This window comes from Bufo bufo, chromosome 1, assembly GCF_905171765.1.
Source record: "Bufo bufo chromosome 1, aBufBuf1.1, whole genome shotgun sequence".
Lineage (NCBI taxonomy): Eukaryota > Metazoa > Chordata > Amphibia > Anura > Bufonidae > Bufo > Bufo bufo.
Genome location: NC_053389.1, coordinates 722,232,552 through 722,252,941, shown reverse-complemented (window position 1 = coordinate 722,252,941; position 20,390 = coordinate 722,232,552).

The window sequence follows — 20,390 nt, the reverse complement described above, 5'->3', positions numbered from 1 at the left end:
CGGAGCACGCCTATATAGTTTATCCTGTTTTGCTCTGCCACAGACGGCTGCGATCTAATAGCCAAACCCAAGTGGGGGGACACGGATGCATCCCTCTGTGTCGTAGTTTACAGGTTTTCGTGTTCCAGCTATAGACATTTATCTGATTGATACACATGATTGTATATGCTTTTTATATGCTTCTTTTAGATAAATTTTAACCTGGTGCACACAGGATACATTATTTACTGTTTAATAAATATTTTAAATATCTTTATTCAAGTTCCACGTGAATTCCTATTGTTTGAGTGCCGGTTCCATCCAATATACATTTATACTAATCAGAACCAGGGGGTGTTTCTTTGAACCTGTACACCTGTCGTGATAAATCAGAGTGAGCCACCTGCTTACTACTCCTTGTAAAACACTTGCTGGTACCTGCCGCATCCTCGGACTATAAACACGCCCCCTCCTCCACTTGATCGACAGGGCCAGCGAGCGCTCTCCTCCTCTCGCTGGCCCTCTCTGCCCATAAAATCTGGCACCTGCGCCGTACCGGTCCTCATTCGCTCGCTTGCCCACTTCTTCCTCAGTGCGCCTGCACCGATGGCGTCAGCCTACACCCGGAAAAGAGCATCGCATCGGTCAAAAATTTAGAAATCTGCACAGGACGTCAATTTCTGCATGGAAAAAATCAGCAAAGTAAACTTGTGTACTCTCATACACTTTGCTTGTACTGTAGTACTCTGCAGTTTTTCTGCACGGGAATCCACACGTATGCCGCAATGTGCAGGTGACCATAACCTCCTAACAGTCACAGTAAAATTGGAAAACCCCCGAAAATTTCACTTTTTTATTGGAGAATAGGAAGGCGGGGAAAGGCAGAGGCTGGGCAGGAGTAACCATGTAAGAAAGCAGAGCAGCCTGGGCTCCTACACAGTGAATGCCACCCCTGGGCACTCTCATTTGCATATGAATTAAACATTGTTTTTCCTGCTTCAGCAAGTGTAAAGAAAATAACAAAGGTACCATTACATTCATGTATAGGTGTGCTATAGGACAATGTAAGCACTGTATATGTTCATATGGAGGTGACAGACTCCCTATGCCAACACAGACTCATGAAAAACTGACTTCAAATATTTCCCTCATGATAAATTCACCCCACCCATAGTGTATTACATAAGTTTTATCATTTTATTTTTAGGGGAAAAGATAAAAAACATAAATTTTAACAATATTTTGTAGAATTTATTTACAGCATCCACTGTGTGGTATAAGTGATGATAATGCCAAATATATATAATACAAAAAAGGGCAGCACTCTGGAAAAAAATATTTTAAAAAAAGTATCCTTACTTTTCTTTTCTCCAGAGTGCTGCCATTTTTTGTATTTTGGGTAGTTGCCTATTACCCTTGGGCTTGCACCTACCTCTTGAAAGGTTTTGTCAATGCTGCCATTTTTTGGACTTCATATATATGTATAAATATATATATATATATATATATATATATATATATTATGGGGTTTCGCTCTGGTAGATAGGGTAAGCGGGCGCAGTACAGAGGCAAAATACAAGTTCTTAACTCAAAACATCAGTGTTTATTCACACTTGAGGCAATTGCACAAAACAGCATGTAACTTTGCAGTCTTGGTGTTAATTCACACACAATGGAAAGTTGACATAACACAAGTCACCTTGCTGGCGGTTCTGCCTTCAGTAGTCCACAGCAGGCTTTAGGGGCCTGTTTCCCCAGCATGAGGCTCTCAGCCCTCCAGCACGGCACAAAGCCTCAGATTCCAAACACAGAGACATCTCTGCTAAGTCCAGCTGCCTATTCAAGGACAGCCAGGTGCTGCCAAAACCCGGATCGGCACTTAAACTCCGGTCCGGTATTTGACCTTACCTGGCTGGAAACCAGCCCAGCCGCACATGCTGGGAGGAAAATACCTGCCTTGCCAGACACAACCCCTTACTGTGTCACAATATATATATATATATATATAAAATAAAGAAAAATGGACAGCACTCCAAAGGCTATAAAAATGTGAAAAGTTTATTTACCCATGTGGAATAATTCAGCAGCGACGTTTTGGCTCATCCATAGAGCCTTTCTCAAGCAAAAAACACATTTGAATAGTGACAAATATATAATCAAACGAATCAATTGATCTCATAAATACATAAGTGATAATTGTGATACGCATTGAATAAAAACATATAAAAAAACGAATTAAATTACATAAAAACAAGTGATGTACACATACTTTCATCATGTAAAGGACATACTATTAGTGAAAATAACTGTGTTTAAAATACACTGGATTCATTGTACATAATTAATGTGCAATCTTGTATGTGCATAATCATTACCAGGTGATAAGAATCAAAACAATGACGTAATGAGCCGGGATATGAGAGAGGACTAACAAGTGTACATACCCACCAGGAGCAACAACGACCTCATGTATTCAAAAGCCAAAATCTCGGCGTGTTGTAAAGTGTACTGCGCCTGCGCCAAATACCGTCAACCTCCAAACAGGAAATAGTCACGCAGATCCCCCAATCCACATCTCTGAATCTAAGGATGATTGCATGGTCGTTTCCAACGAACCACCTCCTGTACCTTGCAATCTGAAACCTAAATCTTCCTTTTACCCTTTAGCAAGTAGAGGCCCCCACTTAGAAACTTTTTTTAATCTAGATTTTAAAACTCTAACCAAAGATCAATCTAATAAACATCCGCTTAATCTCAAAACCCATGAGAACAGAGCCTTGAAGGCCCTAAAGAACAATGGCGACATAGTCATAAAGAACGCCGATAAGGGGGGAGGGGTTGTTATCATGGATCGCAGCTATTATCTAGCAGAATCCAATAGAATCCTGTCGGATAACAACTACTACAGGACTATTACAAGTGACCCAACATCCATTTTAAAAAAAAATCTTCAGTCATTAATAGACTCTGTTTTTTCTTCGGGAATTATTAATAAGAAAGAAAAAGCATTCCTTTACAATAACCATCTCACAATAGCCCGCTCTTATTTTTTACCTAAGATACACAAATCCATTGAAAATCCCCCAGGTAGACCAATGAGGACCCTAACCCTAACCCTAACTGTCTGACTGGGGCTGAGGGAAGGGGGACTTGCCTTTTTCCTTACACAAACTTTGATGCGAGCGGATTACAACTATTAATATTTTCTACAACAGATGCCGAGCCAGGTAGGCATCTGTTGTAGAAAATATTAAGGCCCCTTTCACACGAGCGAGTTTTCCGCGCGGATGCGTTGCGGGAGGTGAACGCATTGCATCCGCACGGAATCCTGACCCATTCATTTCTATGGGGTTGTTCACATGAGCGGTGATTTTCACGCATCACTTGTGCGTTGCGTGAAAATCGCAGCATGCTCCTCTTTGTGCGTTTTAATTATTTTTATTTTTTTTATAAATTTCTTTATTCATTTTTCTTAGTATAAAGGACAACATAACATTGGGCAATACGCCCCACATATTACAAACATGTAACATAATAGATATATTCGTGTTCGTAATCAGTTAGCGGGGTACACAGACCCCAGGTTCAAGTATTTTAAAACAACAACGGGATCCAATCACAGGGAAATTATCAGCATCTTATCAATGAAATGTGATTTGGTAAGTGGTACAGATAGTATAATGTGCATAGTAGAGATCATGACATTTAAATTGAGGTCAGTAGCTAAACCAAGAGTTAGGTTGATTCTCCTCGAGTCATCGTTACCTGCAACCTGCCTAAGCTCCCCCTCAGCTGCTCCGTCAAGTACCATTCCGTTCAGGGCCGGCGTCACCAGTAAGGCGACTTAGGCAGTCGCCTAGGGCGCCATCTAGCAGGGGGCGCCCTTTTGCGGTGTAAAAAAAAAAAAAGTTGGTAATATAAGTTCGGGCGGCCGGCCAGCGGCGCCCGTCATGCTGCCCCTCCTGAGCGCTTGCCGCTCTAAAGAATCTCCGGCTCGGTGCTGCGCAGCCTGCTGTGTGTGCTACTGCTGTTGTTAATGTAGCGTGGCCGAGCTCTGTCCGGTCCGCGGTACAGGAGCTTTTGTTTCCTGTACCCGGCCGGACTGACAGGAAGTGCTCACTTAGTGTGCACTTCCTGTCAGTCCGGCCGGGTAGTGGGTACAATAAACAAATGCTGCTGTACCGCGGACCGGACAGAGCTCGGCCACGCTACACTAGAGGTGACAAGGGAGGAGGGAGGAGGGAGGGGGTGTAAAATGACATTGACAAGGGGGGGGGTGCAAAATGAGTGACAGGGGGGGGTAAAATGACAGTGACAAGGGGGGGGTGCAAAATGACAGTGACAAGGGGGGGTGTAAAATGAGAGTGACAAGGGGGGGGGGAGTGTAAAATGAGAGTGACAAGGGGGGGGTGTAAAATGACAGTGACAAGGGGGGTGTAAAATGACAGTGACAAGGGGGGGAGTGTAAAATGAGAGTGACAAGGGGGGGTGCAAAATGACAGTGACAAGGGGGGGGGGGGTGCAAAATGACAGTGACAAGGGGGGGGGGTGCAAAATGAGAGTGACAAGGGGGGGGAGTGTAAAATGAGAGTGACAAGGGGGGGGTGTAAAATGACAGTGACAAGGGGGGGGGTGTAAAATGACAGTGACAAGGGGGGGTGCAAAATGAGAGTGACAAGGGGGGGGGGAGTGTAAAATGAGAGTGACAAGGGGGGGGTGCAAAATAAGAGTGACAAGGGGGGGGAGTGTAAAATGAGAGTGACAAGGGGGGGGTGCAAAATGATAGTGACAAGGGGGGGGGGTAAAATGACAGTGACAAGGGGGGGGTGTAAAATGACAGTAACAAGGGGGGGGGTGCAAAATGAGAGTGACAAGGGGGGGAGTGTAAAATGAGAGTGACAAGGGAGGGGGGGTGCAAAATGAGAGTGACAAGGGGGGGGTGCAAAATGAGAGTGACAAGGGGGGGGGGTAAAATGAGAGTGACAAGGGGGGGGTAAAATGAGAATGACAAGGGAGGAGGGGGGGTGTAAAATGAGAGTGACAAGGGGGGTAGAATGAGAGTGACAAGGGAGGGGGGTAGAATGAGAGTGACAGGGGGGGTAGAATGAGAGTGACAAGGAGGGGGGGGGGGGAGTGACAAATAGGGGGGGGGAAGTGACAAGGGAGGGGGGGGAGAAGAGAGTGACAAGGGAGGGAGGGGGGGAGAAGAGAGTGACAAGGGAGGGAGGGGGGGAGAAGAGAGTGACAAGGGAGGGAGGGGGGAGAAGAGAGTGACGAGGGAGGGAGGGGGGGAGAGTGACAATGGAGGGAGGGGGAGAAGAGAGTGACAAGGGAGGGAGGGGGGAGAAGAGAGTGACAAGGGAGGGAGGGGGGAGAAGAGAGTGACGAGGGAGGGAGGGAGGGGGGGAGAGTGACAAGGGAGGGGTGGGCAGAGTGACAAGGGAGGAGGGGGGAGAAGAGAGTGACAAGGGAAGGAGGGGGGAGAAGAGAGTGACAAGGGAAGGAAGGGGGAGAAGAGAGTGACAAGGGAAGGAGGGGGGAGAAGAGAGTGACAAGGGATGGAGGGGGGGGGGGGGGGGGGAGAAGAGAGTGACAAGGGAGTCCCCAGAGCCAGACTGCAGCCAGAGACCAGATCATCTTATTGTCCTGGTGGTAAGTAGACAATGCAATATGTTTATTATGTAGTTGTTTAGTTATTAATTCTACATTGGAAACTAATTTACCTCACATTTAAGGTCCATTCACACATCCGTGTGTGTTTTGCGGATCCACAAAACATGGACAGCGGCAATGTGCGTTCCACATTTTGCGGACCGCACATTGCCGGCACTAAGAGAATATGCCTATTCTTGTCCGCTATTGCGGACAAGAATAGGACATGTTCTATTTTTTTCAGGATCGGAATTGCGGATCCGGGTCCGCAATTCCGTTCCGCAAAAAGGGACAGCTACAAGAAGCTAGATTAACCGTAAGGGAAACATAGCAGTTCTTTTAATTTAAAAGCTGAGAAAGGGGTGGAACATATGTGATGTCATGATATGGGCAGATCATCTGATAAGGGGGGGGGGGGGGGGGGAATTTTTATCTTGCCTAGGGCGGCAAAAATCCTTGCACCGGCCCTGATTCCATTAGTGTAAATGGTTCCATAATGGAGTGCAATTCCGCGATGGACATGTACTTTACCAAGTATCTTTCCCATTTCTGAAACAATTTCTGCGTATGTTTTTCTTTTGTTTGAAAAATCATTGATCTTTCCATATAGAACAAAGCTTTTAGCTGGTGGAGTATTTCTGCAATAGTGGGTAATTCCGGTTGCAGCCACCTTTGTAGTATCATTCGTTTAGTAATAATACAAAGTGAATGGAACAGCTGGGGGGGGGGGGTGTTTTCCTCTTTCCTTTTCTGCATCGTAGTGGAATAGGTACAATAAAGGATTCAGTGTAAATCTTTGTCCCCATATCTCAAATGCCACATCACTAACAGCAGACCATAGCTGAGTACATTGTGTACAGGACCATAATCCATGGAAAAGGTCTGTATATCCCAGTCCACACTTGGGGCAGTTTGTTACGCAATCAGGCCTAAGTGGATGAGGTGGAATGTTAAAACCGTAGATCGCTTTGTGCATGATACGTAGCTGGGTGTCTCTCCACACCTCATTAATAATGAACTTACGCACCTTCAGCCATCCTTTTATTATACATTGAGATACATTTTCAGTGTCTAATTGCTCCTCCCACTGGCTAAAGTCGCCCATTTTATTGTACCGTGAGTCTTCCTGCCTTAGACCATAATAAAGATGAGAGACTGACGTTTTCCCACCCCCCAAACCTAGTAGTTTGTCTATAGCATTCTGTCCTATTTCTTTGTGTACCATAACCAAATTGGAATGTATAGCCATTTTAATTTGTGCAAACTGGATCGTTTGAAATCTGGTTAAGGAGTATGTTTCTATTAATTCCTCACGGTTCAACCAACGGGGTTCTGAGGCGTGTAGTAGGTGTTTGACCAACCAGATCCCCTTATCCCTCCACTCCTTAAACAAGCTATTAGTACGACCCAACAGAAACTCTGGGTTCCCCCATAGCGGAAGGTGCTTTGAAATCCTAAACGGTAGCCAGTACGCCCTACGTAGTATGCGCCATGTTGCTATTGTGTCTTTAAATAGGATTGAAGACTTAATATAGGTTGGTACATTGGGTAGCCTAGCATGTAGTAGGGCACTCAACGACCAAGGAGCGCAATATGCCCTTTCTAGTGATAACGCAGAGTAATAACTAGTGTTATTAACCCAGTCCGCTATATGCCTAGCCATACAGGCAAGGTTATATCGCCTGACATCAGGAAAGGCAATGCCACCTAATTCCTTGGGAGCTATTAACTTTTGTATATTAATCCTGGGGCGTTTGCCGTGCCATAAGAATCTAACAAAAGCAGAGCGGATTTTATTAATGTCATTATGCTTCAATAGTAGGGGGATTGTCTGCAAAGGGTAGAGAAGTTTTGCCATTGACATCATTTTTAACAGGTGATTTCTGCCCATCAGTGAAAGGGGAAGGTCGTGCCACTGTTTTAATTCCCTGAGAATCTTTTCTATTAAGGGGGTAAAGTTCAACCTATATATAGATTCCATATTTCTTCCTATTTTGATACCAAGGTATGTGATAAAGGTTCGGGCTATAGGTATTCCTTCTATTGCCATTATCCCGTTCACATCCGTCCTATCATTCAGAAATAGTATTTCACTTTTGGCATTATTGATTTTCAGTCCCGAAAATGATCCAAAGCTGGATATTGTTTGAAGCACCTTAGGAAGATGTCTCACCGGGTCTTCCATAAATAGCACTATGTCATCCGCAAATAGGGCTACCTTCATGCTACGGGAACCAATCTCTAACCCTTTATAGAGTTCTGGGGAGTCAAGATATCTGGCCAATGGTTCAATTGCTAAATCAAATAGGAGGGGGGACAGGGGACACCCCTGCCGCGTTCCTCTTCCTAACGCAAACTCCGGGGACAGAAACCCAGTCATAGAAATCCTAGCTGTGGGATTGGAATAAATCGCCGTCAAATAGGTACGAAAACTACCTCGAAAACCCAACACGTCTAATATTTGGTTGAGCCACGACCAGCTTATGCTGTCGAAGGCTTTTTCGGTATCCAGTGTGACCACCGCTGGGGTTAGGTCTTTGTATCTAGGGGATTTCGCCACCGAAATAGCCAGCAACACTTTTCGTATATTCGTTACCGCAGATCTCCCCTTAACAAATCCCACCTGCAATGGTGACACTAGGGAAGGGAGAATTTCTGCCATTCTATTTGCCAGAATTTTAGAGAGTATTTTCATGTCTTGGTTGATAAGGGAGATTGGCCTATAAGATGCTGGATCTTCAGCATCTTTACCTTTTTTATAAATAAGGGATATCAACGCTGTATTCATCTGATCCGGGATACTCTGTCCTTCCAGGACAGAGGAGTATAGTGTAGTTAAGGCAGGAGTTATTTGCTGGGTTAGTGCTTTGTAAAAATCAGATGTATAGCCGTCTGGGCCTGGAGCTTTCCCCGTGGGGAACGATTTTATGGTAGCTTGTATTTCCGCCGCTGTGATTGGGGCATTTAGTACTAACAAATGATCTTCTGTAAGTGTAGGCAATGACAGAGTTTCCAAAAACTGCCGTCCCAACTCCCTATTATTTTCCTTCTCTTCATAAAACCTGGCAAAGTATTCCCCCATAACCTTGGTTATTTGTCGCACGTACGAATGCTGTGAATATGTGTCTTCTGTCTCCTCCCCTTCGCCAGTGACGCCAAAAGTTTGCCAGACTTATGTCCAAATTTATGTAAATCTCTATCTAGTTTAGTTTTTTTACAATGTTCTATTTTTTCTACCCAGTCCTCAAATTCTCTCTGGGCTGTGGACCATTGCTCTTTATGTATCGAGGTTTTATCTGCTAGATAAGTACTGTATGCGTTCCTCAGTTTTTCACTAGCAGCTTGATATCGTGCTCTCACTAACTTTTTAATGGAGGATACATAGGCTATTAGACGGCCCCGTAGGACAGCCTTCCCTGCTTCCCAAAACAGTGCAGGCATATGCATGTGTTCCTGATTGTCCCCAAAATACTCCATCCACCAACCCTGCAACATCTGTTGAAAGTTATCATCTGGCAGGAGAAAGCTAGGAAATCTCCAGATATAGTCTTGTCCTCTGGGGAAAAGATCTGTAAGTTCGAGTAAGAGCGGGGCGTGATCTGATATAATCAGATCGCCTATGGTAATTTTGTTCACCTTACCTAAAATGCTCGGGGACAAAAACAGGTAATCTATCCGTGACCAGCTATCATGGACATGTGAGTAGTGTGTATACTCTCTGCCCTGCGGGTGTCGCAGCCTCCAGCAGTCCTTCAAACCTGTGAATGCTGCAAAGTCCTGTAGTGTGTGCACCTGTTTTTTATTTCCGTCATTTCTCCTGTCTTCAAGGGTATGCATCACTAGATTAAAATCTCCACCTACTATCTTATGCGGATGAGTATCTTTCGCTAATTTGCTGCTTACTTTTTCTAGAAAGCTTTTTTGATCTCGGTTAGGTGCGTATACATTATATATGCTATAATCTCCAAATGGACCTGAGATATGAGTGTGCAATAATCTGCCTTCTGAGTCCGAGTCAGTGGCATTCAGTGTATGTGGAATATGGCGTCCTATCAACGTCAGTACTCCTCCCTTCCTTCCTACTGCCGCTGATCCATAAACCGTACCCACCCAGAGCTTTTCCATTCTGGAAAAATCGTCTCCAGCAAGATGTGTTTCTTGCAGTAACGCTATATCGGCTTTCAGCCTTTTAAGTTGCCTGAGAACTTTCATACGCTTATTTGGAGACCTCAACCCCTTTACGTTCCATGAAATGACTTTCATGTAATTCCCCTACAAGTTGTATTGTGACTTTGGTTATTCGGTATATTATATAGGGAGAAGAGCAATGCCCATCTCCAACGGAGAGACCACCTCCCAGCAGAGCAATCCCTCCCTCGCCACATGATCTCTTTGCACATTTCTAATTTACCTGTAACAGGTATCCCTGTAACTTGAAGAAACAACATAAACTGTAAAAATATAACAGGCATAGATAGCAACAACATATATACTCTATCTGGATCACCACTCCAGTAGTATAGACCTTCCTTTTTTCTGGTATACACGGTTAACTAGTGCGCAACTTTATCTCACCGTCAGTGTAATATTCTTGTTAAAGTCCCCTTTTCTGTTTTACCGTCCATGAGAGGAGAGGTCAGTCCACCCGGTGAGTGACGTGCTGTCTGGCATAGGACCGCTGTTCCTTCGGCGATCCACGGTTCGAGGATTTAGAAGAAGCCGGAATTCGACTCCAGCTGTTGTTCATGTTGGGATCCTCAGGTGTCTTTTGCCGCTGTCTTTTCGCCGGACCTTCTTCGTCTTCATCTTGATTCAGGAAGTTTTCTGCTTCTTGGGGTTCAGTGAAATGACAGAATGTGCCGTCTCCCTTATTAATTTTCAGCACTGCCGGGTACAACAATTGGAACTTGATTCCTTTTCTGTAAAGTTCCGTGCATATTGCGCTGAAAGCCCTGCGCTTTTTCGTAGTTTCTACTGAGTAATCAGCAAATAGCAATGCTTTATGGCCACGGATAATCAAAGGCTCCCTTCTCACCCTGTAGGCCTTCAGAATGTCCTCCTTGTCCGAGTAATCCAGGTATTTGCAGATGACTTGGCGGGGTCTTTGTCTTTCAGACGGAGATGAGGGTGGCTCTCTTAGGGGTCCCACACGATGCGCCCTCTCTACTTTTCGCCTCCCTTGTAGGCCTAATGCTTGCGGCAGGTCCGATTCAAATAAGCGACGTAGGTCTTGTGGCGGTATTAATTCCGGGATCCCTACTAGTCGTAAATTACTTCTTCTGGACCTGTTCTCAAGGTCCTCTACTTTTTCCTGTAACTTGACTACTAATTGTGCCATGTCTTTGTGCTGCCTTGCTGTCTCTGCAGCATCCTCCTCAATGCATTCCACCCGCTGTTCCAGTTCTTGAAATCTGTGGTCATGCAGTGCCACTTCTTCTTGCAGCTTATTTAATGCTGACTGTATGGTAGAGGACAGCGAGGCTATGAGGTCTGGGGCAAGCTGTTTGGCTACTTCTATCGCCAGCTGTTTTAAATCTGTAGATCCCCCTGCCCCTTCAAACATATCCACTTGGGTGTTTTCCTCACCCACCGCTTTCTGATCTGCGTCCGGCACCGCTGGTGATGGGGTCGGCGCCATCTTGAGAAGCTCCCTGTCTGCCTCGGGAGCAACGCGGCTGGGGAGAGTTGTTCTGTGCCAGCTCCGGAGCAGGTATCTCTCCATGCGCTTCGTAGAGGCTGCGATCAGCAAACTTATGCCTCCGCTGATCGGGGAAGCCGGTGGAGCGGGTCTGCTATAACCGATGGTGAGGAGCTGCGGTTACCGCGTCCTCACATACCAGCGCCGGAACCGGAAGTCCTCTTTGTGCGTTTTTCACGTAACGCAAGCCCCATAGAAATGAATGGGGTTGCGTGAAAATCGCAAGCATCCGCAAGCAAGTGCGAATGCGGTGCGATTTTCACGCATGGTTGCTAGGAGACAATCGGTATGGAGACCCGATCATTATTATTTTCCCTTATAACATGGTTATAAGGGAAAATAATAGCATTCTGAATACAGAATGCATAGTAAAACAGCGCTGGAGGGGTTAAAAAAAATAAAAAATCATTTAACTCACCTTAATCCACTTGATCGCGTAGCCCGGTATCACTTCTGTCCCCTTTACTGAATAGGACCTGTGGTGAGCATTAATTATAGGTCAAGGACCTTTGATGACGTCACTCCGGTCATCACATGGTACGTCACATGATCTTTTACCATGGTGAATCACCATGGTAAAAGATCATGTGACGTACCATGTGATGACCGGAATGACGTCACCACAGGTCCTGTTGCTGCACAGAGATCAGATGAAGCCAGAAGGAGATGCCGGGCCGCGAGCAAGTGGACTAAGGTGAGTTAAATTTTTTTTTTTTTTTTTTAACCCCTCCAGCGATGTTTTACTATGCATTCTGTATTCAGAATGCTATTATTTTCCCTTATAACCATGTTATAAGGGAAAATAATACTATTTACAGAACACCGATCCCAAGCCCGAACTTCTGTGAAGAAGTTCGGGTTTGGGTACCAAACGCGCGCGATTTTTCTCACGCGAGTGCAAAACGCATTACAATGTCTTGCACTCGCGCGGAAAAATCGCGGGTGTTCCCGCAACGCACCCGCACATTTTCCCGCAACGCCCGTGTGAAAGGGGCCTAATAGTTGTAATCCGTTCGCATCAAAGTTTGTGTAAGGAAAAAGGCAAGTCCCCCTTCCTTCAGCCCCAGTCAGACACAAACCCAGGTGTTACCATCTTGATTGAAAATTCTGAGCAACTCCTCCTTCTCCATGCCCAGCCTGTACTTTTATTTAAAAGGGGCTGGCCCAAGACAAGGATACAGGAAATGATAACATGCAGGAAGTGATGTCAAAGGACAGGGCGGGGCAATCAATGTGGCCGGGCAGACAATGCACACGCCCCATCCCTGTATAAGGAAGGATGAGTCATGTCCATTGTCCGATCAGCCAGGTGGCCGCCCACCCCCCATCACTGTCAGCATGGACCTCATTCAATACTGCTCAAAAGTGATCAGTATCTAATAAAGATCATTCTACTGGTTCCCATAGGTTTGAAATTATCTGCGAGACATTGCTACGGGTATTGTCAGTATACGGTACTAGTATACCGACAAGGCAGAGATGCATGTCTCCACGCCCATGAGAAGGTTTTCATACTGACGGTTTTACCACTGGGCATTTTGCGGACCGCACATTGCCGGCACTAATAGAATATGCCTGTGCTTGTCCGCAATTGCGGACAAGAATAGGACATGTTCTTAACGGAATTGCGGACCCGGAAGTATGGGTCCACAATTCCGTTCCCGCAAAATGCGGAACGAAATTGCGGACGTGTGAACGGACCCTAAGGCTACTTTCACACTAGCGGCAGGACGGATCCGACAGGCTGTTCACCCTGTAGGATCTGTCCTGCCGCTATTTCGCCGGACCGCCGCTCCGTCCCCATTAAGGTCCGGCACAGCACGGCGAAAGGCCGCCGGACTGAAAGTACTGCATGTCTGACCTTTTAGTGCTGCGACGGCGCTCCGCCCCCGTCCCCATGATAGACAATGGGGACGGAGCGGCGGCACTGCGAAATAGCGGAAGGACGGATCCGACAGGGTGAACAGCCTGTCGGATCCGTCCTGCTGCTAGTGTGAAAGTAGCCTTAGACACTGAGCTGAGGCACAATTTTATAAACTAAACAGTGCCTGGCCTGCTGCACCACTCAGACCAGTCAGTAGAGGGCAGCAGTAGTTTTATTTCTTCAGTTTAACGATTGCTTGCTGCCCAGAGAGGTCATTTTTGTGGGGAAAATGTGTCTCAGCCCAGGCTCAGGAGGAGTCATACTGGACCAGTATTAATAATGGAGGATTATTATTGTGGGGGCCTAGGTGGAATATGCACAGTGAGTAGTACTAGTAATATTCTTTCCCATAGGCCTATTGTGCAGCAGATTCCACTTAGGCCCCCACAGTAATAATCCTTTGTATTAATCCATTGTTAGTCCTCATTAGGCCCCATGCCCCAGCCAGGCCTCACTGAGAATCTCAGGGGGAAATTTACTTTAAGAATACATTAACAACAAAGAGGGGGCAAATACATTAATAATACATTAATAATAAAGAGGGGGCCATTATATTAATAAAAAAAGAGGGGGCCATTATTTAAATAATACAGAGGGGGCCATTATATACAGGGGGAATAATATTATGGGGAATGGGGGACTATCTGTATGGCTTTAGCCCAGTATTGGGGGACAGCAGGAGGAGTTGTTGAGACACCAGGAAGGAGAGGATGATAGTAAAGTGAGGAACCTAAAAAAATTCTGTGAAACTCTGCAGAGACGAGAAGTGGCTGAAAGAAGGTATCATGGAGGTCTTATCTCTGAATGAAGACGTTGAGGAAAGTCTACATCACAGGAGAGGTCACTGGATGTAACAGGTATGGGGCGGTATTCTACAGTCGTGTCTAAAAGTTTTGAGAATGACACAAATATTAGTTTTTACAAAGTTTGCTGCTAAACTGCTTTTAGATCTTTGTTTCAGTTGTTTCTGTGATGTAGTGAAATATAATTACACGCACTTCATACATTTCAAGGGCTTTTATCGACAATTACATGACATTTATGCAAAGAGTCAGTATTTGCAGTGTTGGCCCTTCTTTTTCAGGACCTCTGCAATTCGACTGGGCATGCTCTCAATCAACTTCTGGGCCAATTCCTGACTGATAGCAACCCATTCTTTCATAATCACTTCTTGGAGTTTGTCAGAATTAGGCTACTTTCACACTTGCGGCAGAGAGATCCGGCAAGCAGTTCCGTCGCCGGAACTGCCTGCCGGATCAGGCAAAATGTATGCTAACTGATGGCATTAGTAAGACTGATCAGGATCCTGATCAGTCTTAAAAATGCCTGATCAGTCGAAAAAATGCATTGAAATGCCGGATCCGTCTTTCCGGTGTCATTTTTTTCACCTTTTTTTCAGTCTGCGCATGCGCATACCGGAAGGACGGATCCGGCATTCCGGTATTCTGAATGCCGGATCCGGCACTAATACATTCCTATGGGAAAAAATGCCTGATCCGGCATTCAGGCAAGTCTTCAGTTTTTTTAGCCGGAGATAAAACCGTAGCATGCTACGGTTTTCTCTTTTGCCTGATCAGTCAAAACGACTGAACTGAAGACATCCTGATGCAAACTGAACGGATTACTCTCCATTCAGAATGCATGGGGACATACCTGATCAGTTCTTTTCCGGTATAGAGCCCCTGTGACGGAACTCTATGCCGGAAAAGAACAACGCAAGTGTGAAAGTAGCCTTAGGGCTCTTTCACACCTGCGTTATTGTCTTCCGGCATAGAGTTCCGTCGTCGGGACTCTATGCCGGAAGAATACTGATCAGGATTATCCTAATGCATTCTGAATGGAGAGTAATCCGTTCAGGATGCATCAGGATGTCTTCAGTTCCGGTACGGAACGTTTTTTGGCCGGAGAAAATACCGCAGCATGCTGCGCTTTTTGCTCCGGCCAAAAATCCTGAAGACTTGCCGCAAGGCCGGATCCGGGATCAATGCCCATTGAAAGGCATTGATCCGGACCCGGCCTTAAGCTAAACGTCGTTTCGGCGCATTGCCGGAGCCGACATTTAGCTTTTTCAGAGTGGTTACCATGGCTGCCGGGACGCTAAAGTCCTGACAGCCATGGTAAGTGTAGCGGGGAGCAGGGGAGCAGCATACTTACCGTCCGTGCGGCTCCCCGGGCGCTCCAGAGTGACGTCAGGGCGCCCCAAGCGCATGGATCACGTGATCACATGGATCACGTCATCCATGCGCATGGGGCGCTCTGACGTCATTCTGGAGCGCCCGGGGAGCCGCACGGACTGTAAGTATACCGCTCCCCCGCTCCCCGCTCCTACTATGGCAACCAGGACTTTAATAGCGTCCTGGGTGCCATAGTAACACTGAAAGCATTTGGAAGACGGTTCCGTCTTCAAATGCTTTCAGTACACTTGCGTTGTTACGGATCCGGCAGGCACCTCCGGCAACGGAAGTGCATGCCGGATCCCAACAACGCAAGTGTGAAAGAGGCCTTAGTGGGTTTTTGTTTGTCCACCCGCCTCTTGAGGATTGACCACAAGTTCTCAATGGGATTAAGATCTGGGGAGTTTCCAGGCCATGGACCCAAAATGTCAACGTTTTGGTCCCCGAGCCACTTAGTTATCACTTTTGCCTTATGGCACGGTGCTCCATTGTGCTGGAAAATGCATTGTTCTTCACCAAACTGTTGTTCGATTGTTGGAAGAAGTTGCTGTTGGAGGCGGTTTTGGTACCATTCTTTATTCATGGCTGTGTTTTTGGCCAAAATTGTGAGTGAGCCCACTCCCTTGGATGAGAAGCAACCCCACACATGAATGGTCTCAGGATGCTTTACTGTTGGCATGATACAGGACTGATGGTAGCGCTCACCTTTTCTTCTCCGGACAAGCCTTTTTCCAGATGCTCCAAACAATCGGAAAGAGGCTTCATCGGAGAATATGACTTTGCCCCAGTCCTCAGCAGTCCATTCACCATACTTTCTGCAGAAGATCAATCTGTCCCTGATGTTTTTTTTGGAGAGAAGTGGCTTCTTTGCTGCCCTTCTTGACACCAGGCCATCTTCCAAAAGTCTTCACCTCACTGTGCGTGCAGATGCACTCACACCTGCCTGCTGCCATTCCAGAGCAAGCTCTGCACTGGTGGCACTCCGATCCCGCAGCTGAATCCTCTTTAGGAGACGATCCTGGCGCTTGCTGGACTTTCTTGAACACCCTGAAGCCTTCTTAACAAGAATTGAACCTCTTTCCTTGAAGTTCTTGATGATCCTATAAATTGTTGATTGAGGTGCAATCTTAGTAGCCACAATATCCTTGCCTGTGAAGCCATTTTTATGCAACGCAATGATGGCTGCACGCGTTTCTTTGCAGGTCACCATGGTTAACAATGGAAGAACAATGATTTCAAGCATCACCCTCCTTTTAACATGTCAAGTCTGCCATTTTAACCCAATCAGCCTGACATAATGATCTCCAGCCTTGTGCTCGTCAACATTCTCACCTGAGTTAACAAGACGATTACTGAAATGATCTCAGCAGGTCCTTTAATGACAGCAATGAAATGCAGTGGAAAGGTTTTTTTGGGATTAAGTTAATTTTCATGGCAAAGAAGGACTATGCAATTCATCTGATCACTCTTCATAACATTCTGGAGTATATGCAAATTGCTATTATAAAAACTTAAAGCGAACCTGTCACCATGATTTTGCACATAGAGCTGGGGACATGGGCTGCTAGATGGCCGCTAGCACATCTGCAGTACCCAGGTCCCACAGCTCTCTGCGCTTTTATTGTGTTAAAAAAACGTTTTGAGTGATATGCAAATTAGCTGATATGAGTCCTGTAGCCGGAGATGAGTCAAGCGTCAAGGAGCCCAGCACCGCCCCGCGTCCTCCGAATCTCCTCCTTGCCGGCTGACGTCACAGAGCTGGAGCGGCGAAATCTCGCGATGCTGTGGGACCTGGGTACTGCAGATGTGCTAGTGGCCATCTAGCAGCCCATGTCCCCAGCTCTATGTGCAAAATCATGGTGACAGGTTCGCTTTAAGCAGCAACTTTTCCAATTTCCAATATTTATGTAATTCTCAAAACTTTTGGCCACGACTGTACTGTAATAATAATGTCCATCCACATATCTGTTTTACACTAGGGTTGGGGGAGCAGATTGAGAATATGGCCCACCCTGCCACATTCTGAACCCAGACTTCAGGTCACACTGTGCGTGGTCTGAATTCTGGGGCCTCACATCCATCTACTACATTATCTGTACTCAGAGAGTTATCACTGTGTTATCTGAGGTGTTACATAGGACTGCAGTTGAATCTACTACATTATCTGTACACGGAGAGTTATCACTGTTATCTGTTGTGTTACATAGGACTGCAAGTGATCTACTACATTATCTGTTAAAAGTGGTGTGCCCACGGGCTGGGGGCGCAATTTTTGGCTTGCCCCGGGTGCTGGCAACCCACGCTACGCCACTGATTGGCACACAGTGCTCTAAAAAATAACTGCGCCCAGACACTAATAGTATAAAGATAATGTCCCCCAAAAATAATTGTGCTAAGCTGATACTATGCCAGGGTGCCCCCAAAGTAACAGTGCTCCCCAAAATCCCACCAATAGAAATAATTATCTGCCAGAGCACACTTAGTAGTAATAATTCCCCCATAGTGCCCATACTAGTAATCATGTTCCTCATAGTCCCCCAGTAGTAGTAAAGCTCCCCATAATACCCCCTAGTAGTAATAATTCTCCCTATAATATGACAGTACATGAAATACCCCCGCTTAGTGCCCGCAGTTAAGCTAATGTCCCCATAATGTATGCCAGTATAAAATACCCCTATATAGTGCCCCAGTAAATGTCCTCATAGTGCTTCTCTCCCCCTTCCCCATAGTGTCCCCCATAATATGCCAGTAAAAAAATGCCCCTTCTTAGTGCCCCCAGCAGATGCCCCTATAGTGCTCCTCTACCCCACAATGTGCCAGTAAAAAATGCCCCTTCTTTGTGCCACCATATGCCCCAATAGTGCTCCACTCCCCCATAGTGCCCCCAAATAATGCCCCATAGTGCCGCTCTCCCCTATAGTGCCTCCCATAATGTGCCAGTAAAAGATGCCCCCTTAGTGCCACCAAATGCCATAGTGCCCCCCATAATGTGCCAATAAAAAAGGCCCCTTTAGAGCCCCCACTTCCCCATAGTGCCCCCAAATAATGCCATATAGTGACACCAGATTCCCCATAGTGCCACTCTCCCCTATAGTGCCCCCCATAATGTGCCAATAATTACAAAAAGCCCCTTTAGAGCCCCCAGATACCCCCATAGTGCTCCTCCCCCCCATGGTGCCCCCCATAATGTGCCAGTAAGAAATGCCCCCATAGTGCCCCCCCATAGTGCCAGCTTCTCCCATAGTGTTAGCCCCCCCCCATAGTGTCAGCTTCCCCAATAGTGCCAGCCCCCCCATAGTGCCAGCTCCCCCCCATAGTGCCAGCTTCCCCCATAGTGCGAGCCCCCCATAGTGCCAGCTGCCCCCATAGTGCTAGCTCCCCCCCATAGTGCCAGCTTCCCCCATAGTGCCAGCTTCCCCCATAGTGCCAGCTCCCCCATAGTGCCAGCCCCCCATAGTGCCAGCACCCCCATAGTGCCAGCTCCCCCCCATAGTGCCAGCCCCCCCAATAGTGCCAGCTCCCCCATAGTGCCAGTTCTCCCCCCCATAGTGCCAGCTCCCCCATAGTGTCAGTTCTCCCCCCAATAGTGCCAGTTCTCTCCCCCATAGTGCCAGCTCCCCCATAGTGCTAGCCCCCCCTATTGTGGCAGTCCCCCCATAGTGCAAGCCCCCCCATAGTGCCAGCTCCCCCCCATAGCCATAGTGACAGGTCCCCCCCATAGTGACAGCTCCCCCCGCAAAGAAAGAAAAAACCCCCACTAATACTTACCTCCATCAGCAGCGATGCAGGCCTCTTCCGGCCTGTGTCCCTGCTGTGTGCTGCCCGGCTCAGGCGGCGCGATGATAATGACGTCATCGCGCTGCCTTAGCCGGCCTCTGATAGGCTGCAGGCATTAGTGCCTGCGGCCTATCAGAAGAACAGGGGAGGGACACACCTCTCCCTCCCCTGCCCCACAGCACAGCCATCTGTATCGCTGTCCTGAGCACGGCGATACAGATGAATATGGAGATGAGCAGTTCCACAATGGAAGCGCTCATCTCCTACTGTCTGCCGCCACTGCTGCCTGCCGCAATTACATCCAGGGCCGCGCCGCCTGTGGTGATCGGCGGTGCGGCCCTGAGGAATAATAAAAAAAATCTATTATTATTTGTTAAAGACGGCCCAGCGGCCGTTTTTTTTTTTCGGGCGGACTGGGGGGCAATTGCCTCCCTGCCCTCCGGCCCACCCCGCCCCTACCTATAGAACATATAACCACCTCATACCAACAACTCTGCCGGAAAGAAATGCATTGGATCTATCGCTTTAACACACTAATACCATTTGGACTGAACGAATCAATGGAATACTAAAATTATTAACCAGTACCTCTGAATACCATGACGTTAATAATAATAATATATATATATATATATATATATATATATATATATATATAAAAAATCAACTAAAAAAACCTAACGTTATTGCTAACAACATAGAATCATTAGAAAACAACCAGAAAAAACACGTAAAAAAAAGCTATATGTATTGCCACACCATCGATATGCACCACTCATCATAGATCCATTTCGCGTAAAAACAACACATTTTTACGGTTCACTTTTTATTCACGATCACCTCGATGAAATATACCTTTTATTAAAATACCTTTTTATCTATCCCACATATATTTTTTATACAATTTTTATGTATTTTGTATTTTTAATGCTTCTCATTTTCTAGCGCTCCTTTAGCGATATTTTTACCACCCTCTATTGAGCTCCACGCGACTAAATGTTTAGGGTACACCCCCTTATTTGTATACATACATGTTCTTTTAGGAACAAGAATATGTTTGTGTGTTTCGAGATACGTACACACAGACTACCTTTTATGTGTTCATGATTTCTGTACAATCTTTGTATAATCTATGCAACTTTCCTTCATTTGTCCTCCAAAGTATACACACATTTTATTAATTTTT